This window comes from Pinus tabuliformis, chromosome 2_2 (assembly GCF_031772625.1).
Source record: "Pinus tabuliformis cultivar Carrire ecotype Pingquan chromosome 2_2, CPIR1, whole genome shotgun sequence".
Lineage (NCBI taxonomy): Eukaryota > Viridiplantae > Streptophyta > Pinopsida > Pinales > Pinaceae > Pinus > Pinus tabuliformis.
In genome coordinates, this window is record NC_142300.1 from 431,710,333 (window position 1) to 431,717,454 (window position 7,122).

Genomic DNA, 7,122 nt, shown 5'->3' on the forward strand with positions numbered 1-7,122 from the left:
TGTCCCAAGTAGTGTACCTCAGTCTGAAAGAAACTATAATTGTTGAGCTTAGCATACAATTGATGCTCTCTCAACAACCTCAATACTGCTGCTAAATCCTCGACATGCTCCTCCTAATTTTTAGAATATACTACTATATCATTGATGAAGAAAATAACAAGCTTATCCAAATATGGACGTAACACACTATTCATCAAACACATGAATGTAGCTGGAGAATTAGTTAAGCCAAATGGAACAACAACAAACTCATAATGCCCATACCTGGTCCTGAACGCAGTCTTGTATATGTCCTCCTCTTTGATGCACACCTGATGGTATCTGGATCTCAGATCAATCTTCAAGAACAATGTTGCTCCCTTCAACTGATCGAACAAGTCATCAATCCTTGGAAAAGGGTATTTGTTCTTGATCGTTACTTTGTTCAACTACCTATAGTCAATACATAATTTGAGTGTACCATCTTTCTTTCTCACAAACAAGACTGGTGCGCCCCAAGGTGATACACTTGGCCGAATGTACCCCTTGTCCAACATCTTCTTTAGTTGCAACTTTAACTCAACTAACTCAGGTGTGCTAATCTTGTAAGGTGATTTCAATGTTGGATATTCCCTTGGCACTAAATCGATAGAAAAGTCTACCTCCCTATGAGGTGGCAACTCTGTAATGTCCTCAGGAAATACATCCTTGAACTATTGTAAAACCGGGTACTTGTTCAACACATCTGCATCCTCAACCTCCTTACCCTTATCACTAGAAATATGCATGACAAATAGCTTGCACCCTTTCCTGTAGGTACACTTTGCTTGCATAGCTATCACCATCCCAATTGATGTGGCTTTCCTCTTACCTTGCAAAATTCTTGGTTCCCCATTATCATCAACACATTCAATAACTTTGTCATAGTAGTCAACCTTGGTTCTATGTAGATACAACCAATCCATGCCCAAAAACATACTATATGAACCCAATGGTAAAACATTCAAACTTGTTGTGGTAGGCATACCATTCAAATAAAATGTGCAAGCTCTTACCCAATGATGAACTCGCTTCTTCATATGTATAGCCAATTGAACTAAGCAAGACTCTGCATGCAATTCCTTACTCAAACCACACTTATCCACCAAGTCAGGACTAACATAGATATAATTAGATCCATGGTCAATCAAAATAGAAATAACTTGATCACAAATCTTGCCATCCATCTCAATGATAAATGCCTAGTGTTCTGCCTGCTTGTTGTCGACGACTGCGTAGATATGAGGAATACTCTGGCCAACATCTCCAACAGTCTGCGCCTCCTATGCACTGTATATCTGAGGTCTACCACCTTGATTCTGCGGACAATCTCTCTTGTGATGGTCTTTGCCACAAGTCCAACACTCTATGGGCTTCCAACCTCCATCCTTGTTCTTCTCTTCAGCTCTATGTCCCTATCCTCTATCTGATGCATTGAACCTCTTAGGTGGTGCAACATTCTCCTTGTTATCTATACTCTGTGGCCTTGCCCACTTTTTATCCCATTTGCCTTTGTTCCTTTCATTACCTCTCCAGACTGGCTTAGTCTCAATTCTATGCTTCGATTTCTCATAGCAATGCTTTAGCTTTTGAATGGCCTCCTCCAATGATCTATGCTCATCGAATTCAATCATATCTTTGAATGCAACTGGTAAAGCAAATATTCTCTTAGAATGTCTTGCATACATCCACATTAAATCACAATTTCAAAATATCTATTACAATACCAATTTGCCTAACCTTTTAACTCACCCAAACCATGGTGATCTAGGAATGCTTCTCTTAAAGTTTTTTAAGCACATAAATAAAATTCTAAAGCAAACAAAATAATTCCTTACATTTTTTAGGGTCTCAATGGACATCATCGTCATCATCATATATATGTATATGTATATGTATATGTATATGTATATGTATATGTGTGTATATATATATATATATATATATATATATATATATATTGATCAGAATGAAGACTATTTGAAGACTATCTGTAATTGACTACATTCTTATTATTCACATTTTCTATCATTCAACACTGTTACTTGTAACGTTGCATTCGAAATTCTTATTGCATCATTTTTCATTATTCAAGCTATTAACAGTCTCTATCATCTCAACAAACTAAGGTAACTAAGGAAATTTAAGATTAAAATGACCATATAAATCTTTGAAATATTCACTATATTTAAAATGATGAGAATAATTAGATATTCAACAAATTTTCCATGGTTGCACATGACTGAAACTTGCATAGATCCATCTCAACCCCAGATCTATCATGCATCGAGAGGGATCAATTCCCTTGAGGTGCAAACTTTTCCTCAAGTTCTACACTCAAGAAAGAAGGTTTGCACCTTGAGGGATTTCATCCCTCTCGGTGCATGATAGATCCAGAGTTAAGATGAATCTATGTTGGTGTATATGACACTAAGAGGGTTGAAGATGGGAAATAATCTCTTAGAATCTCTTGCATACATCCACATTAAATCGCAATTTCAAAATATGTGTTATAATACCAATTTGCCTAAGATTTTAACTCACCCAAACCATGGTGATCTAGGAATGCTTCCCTTAAAGTTTTTTGAGCACATAAATGAAATTCTAAAGCAAACGAAATAATTCATTACCTTTCTTAGAGTCTCAATAGACATTAGCCATCGTTACCATCATCATTGCCATATATATATACACACACACACACGGTGAAAATACTTATTATAATTTAAATGTTAATCAATATTGAGGACAATCATTAGCAATTGTTATTAGTAATTGCAAGCTTATTTATCACCATTATTTGAGGAAAATCATGAAAGAACCCAATGGTGGTCTCTATGAAGATAGGCATTCACTTTTCCGAAGTTACTCTAGGTCTTGGGGGATTAATTTGTTTTGTTATATTTGAGAAAAATGAACATTTAACCAATCACAAATAGTTTGAAGGTTTACCATAAGATGAAAAGATAGTTGAAATCTAAATAGTATTCACAAAAAAGCTAATATCTCTTACCATCATTTTTAAAATTATCTAATTAAATTACTTTCTTTTAATATACTTTTAACCTTACTCCCATGATTATCATCACAATTATTAGAGAAATTATTACAATTTATAACTTCACACTGATTATCACCATTATTAGAGAAATTATTACAATTTATAACTTCACAATGGGAGAAATCGGGATATGTATATATAAATTGCCAACTCTACATTAAATAGCTTATAGTAATATTTTTGAAAATTGAGACATACCAATAGTTTTTAAAATAGAGAAATCTGTGTACTATAAAAGACACACGTTGGGTTTTCACCAGTATTTTTTTTAATAGAGATATTTATGTGCTAGAAAATCGATGAAAACACATATATCTGTTCGGCTTGTCTGACTAACTAAAAACTCCGCCGGCGAATGACTTCAATGCAGACATGGCAAGGCTTGATGGTGTGATCGTCAGGCTATCTTTCAGATTTCATTCTGTGATCAAATAAACTAGATTTCCCTTCAAAGCAGATTCAATTCATAATTTGCTGATGGTTTCAGGGCGAAATGGGGAAAACTTCGCCCGCCATTTTGAGATTTGTACGCTCTCAGTTCATTCACAAGACTATTGTAAATGTGGATCATCATAGCATTTGCCTTTGCTTCTCCACTGTCGCTGTTGCTGCTCTTGAACTAGAAGACAGCGAACATCAAAACATCGAAGAATACACCAATACCGGCAGCTGGGCAGACTCCCAAACATATGCCAACCTCCTTAATAAATGCATCTCTACGAAGCGTTTAACAGAAGGCAAGAGCATTCAAGCCCACCTACTCAAAAATGGATTTCAAGCTCACCTCTTTTTGCACACAAGCCTTGTAAATATGTATTCTAAGTGTGGCAATCTGTTGGATTCGCGCCAAGTGTTTGACGAAATGTCCGAGAGAAATGTCGTCTCGTGGAATGCAATGATTTCAGGATATACTCAGCACGGGCAGTGGAGAAAGGCGTTGGATTTGTTTAGCGAAATGCAGGGAGCGAATGTTAAGCCGAGCCACTTTACTTTTGGTAGTGTCCTTCGGTCGTGCGCCGGTGTTCCGTCTCTTGAACATGGGATTCAGATTCATGGTAATGTTTTAAAGCTTGGCATTGAGTCAGATGTCTTCGTGGCGAGTGCTCTGGTTGATATGTATGGAAAATGTGGTGATGTAGAGGATGCACGCCAAATGTTTGACAAAATGATTGACAGAGATATCGTCTCATGGAATGCAATGATTGCTGGTTATGCCCAGAATGGATACGGTGAGGAAGCCCTGAAAGTCTTCTCTGAAATGCAACGATCTTGTATAAGTTTGAATCAATTTGCTCTCAGCAGTATCCTACGCGTTTGCGCAGCATTACCAGCTTCAGAACAGGGCAAGCAGGTCCATTCACTGGCAATCAAAACGGGATATGAATCAGACATCTTTGTTGCCAGTGCGCTGGTTGATATGTATCCAAAATGTGGTAGTATGGAGGATGCTTCCAAAGTGTTTGACAATATGCCTGACAGAGACATTGTCTCATGGACAGCAATGATGGTAGGATATGCACAAAATGGATATGCTGCAGAGGCTTTGAAACTCTTTTGCCAGATGCAGGATGCAGGTTTGAAGCCAAATCGCTTTCCAATTGCTAGTGTTTTGAGTGGATGTGCCGGCCTAGGAGCTTTGGAACAGGGGAAGCAAGTGCATGCCCATATTTTAAAAGTTGGTTTTGATTCAGATATGTTTGTGGACAATGCTCTGGTTGATATGTATGCGAAATGCGGAAGCATTGAGGAAGCACAACAATTGTTTGACGGCATGTCCAACCGAGATGTTGTATCATGGAATGCAATAATAGCCGGATATGCTCAAAACGAACATGGTGAAGAAGCCTTAAAACTATTATATGAAATGCAATGGACAAACTTGAAGCCAAACATATTCACCTTCGGCAGTGTTCTTAAAGCATGTGCTAGCTTAGCAGCTCTAGAAAGCGGTCAGCGGGTTCATGCACTAGTTATCAAAAGCTTTATCAAGCCAAACGCTGTAATTGGTTGTGCTCTTGTTGACATGTATGCAAAATGTGGTAGCATAGAGAATGCACGAGATGTGTTTGACACATGGCCTAAAGAGGATGTGGTTTCATGGAATGCAATGATTGCAGCATATGCACAGCATGGGCGTGGTAAAGAGGCTATTCAAATATTTGAAGAAATGCAATTACTCGGTATCAAACCCAACGAGATTTCATTTGTCAGTGTCCTTTTTGCTTGTAGCCATATGGGTTTGGTGGTTAAGGGGTGGTACTTCTTTAATTCCATGAGCCGAGATCATGACATCACGCCAGGAGTGGATCACTACGTCTGCATGGTTGACCTTCTGGGTCGTTCTGGGAACCTGGATGAGGCAGAGGCATTTGTCAATTCATTGCCCTTTGAACCTAATGCTCTTGTGTGGAAGACATTGCTTGCTGCCTGCAGAGTCCATTTTAATATGGAGATAGGAAAACGTGCGGCAGAGCACATTCTCAGGCTCGAACCAGAAGACCATGCAACATATATCTTGCTGTCAAACATTTATGCCTCATCTAATCAGTGGGATGATGTAGCTAAAGTTAGAAAGATGATGAAAGAGAGAGGAGTGAAAAAGGAAGCAGGATGTAGCTGGATTGAGGTCAAAAACAGGGTTCATACTTTCATTGCTGGAGATAAATCACACCCGGAAGCAGAAGCTATATATGCAATGTTAGAGACATTAACTACCCAGATGAAGAAGGCAGGGTATGTGCCAAACATGAGCTATGTGCTGCATGATATGCAATAGGGGTCTATTACAACAGTGAGAAGCTTGCCTTGCTACTGTGTTGATTAGTAGATCCCTTTGGAACCAATCCTCAAAATGTTGAAGACATCTTTGCTTATGGCAATTCCCATGCTGCAATTATGGTCACATGCGAGTCTGTTGCACGAGAAATTGTCTGAGGGATGCTGGCCATTTCCATTATTTCAGCCGTGGACTATGTTCCTTTAGAATTGATTTCTGAAGTTTAGCCAAAGAAGAAATGAGTATACGGTACTAAATTTGTATTGAATCTTATTTGGTAGGCAGGACATATGTTCAATCTTGGTTTCTTGCACAATCAATATTGGATCTTCGGGTGGACAAGGTGGCCAAATACACCCAGTGTATCCTATTAACACTGATGGGATTTGGGAATTTGCTTGATCACGATTCATTAATGTTGACAAGACTACTTGTTCTCATCAAGCTTCATGTTTGTGTTGGGCATTAAGGCACAAAGCACAAACATACTGATAAAAGTCTGATACACATAACAATTCTAATGGCTGAAGACATGGTTTATATGGATTTAAATGAAAACTCTTGTCAAGTCGAGGGACATCAAAGGAAAAAGCTCTGGAGGTGTTGCCTGTGGGTTTCTTCTTCTATTGCGTGGTTGCTATCACCGCCATTCAGTATTCGATTCCATTACATATTATGATGCAACTGCTTGCATTTGGGATTACGTATGAAGCTTGTAAGATACATGATTAATGATTAATGTGGATGAGACTGAGTAGCATACATGATTGGTACTGCTCAGGAGGGTGTTCTGAAGCTGTGTGCTACAATAAACTGTTGTTCATATTGATGATAAACTATAAATGTTTTACGATTTTGACATTTTCTGGTTTGTCATTATTGGAATCCAGTTATAAAATCTTTGCTAAAATTACAATTTTTTATGGTTTAAATTGTTGTTTTTAATGCATAGATCGATTCAGCATCCTTGAATACCCTAATGAAACCTGATTATTCAATGTTAATCATTAATATCTGCAATTCCATCAAATCCAAAATGATTTTTGTCAGATTTCAGAGAAAAAATGGTGGTTTCCCTTTCTGTTATTTTAAACCACCAGAAAAGAACGAATTCATAGAATATTTAGACTAAGGCTATATTAATTTTTGTGTGTAAAGCCCATCTTGCCATGCATGACTGGGCTCGAACTTGAAGTTCGTATTGATTTAAGGATTTATTCCGGACAACTATTGTTCCAAAGGTTTGTCTAGCAATAATGTTGTTTGA

The 7,122-nt window shown here is 37.8% G+C and overlaps 1 pseudogene; it reads left to right on the plus strand.

Annotated features, from left to right (window-relative positions):
- The first annotated feature begins 3,341 nt into the window (after nucleotides 1-3,341).
- Nucleotides 3,342-6,716, plus strand: LOC149193110 (pentatricopeptide repeat-containing protein At2g33680 pseudogene; annotated as a pseudogene).
- Nucleotides 6,717-7,122: the final 406 nt, after the last annotated feature.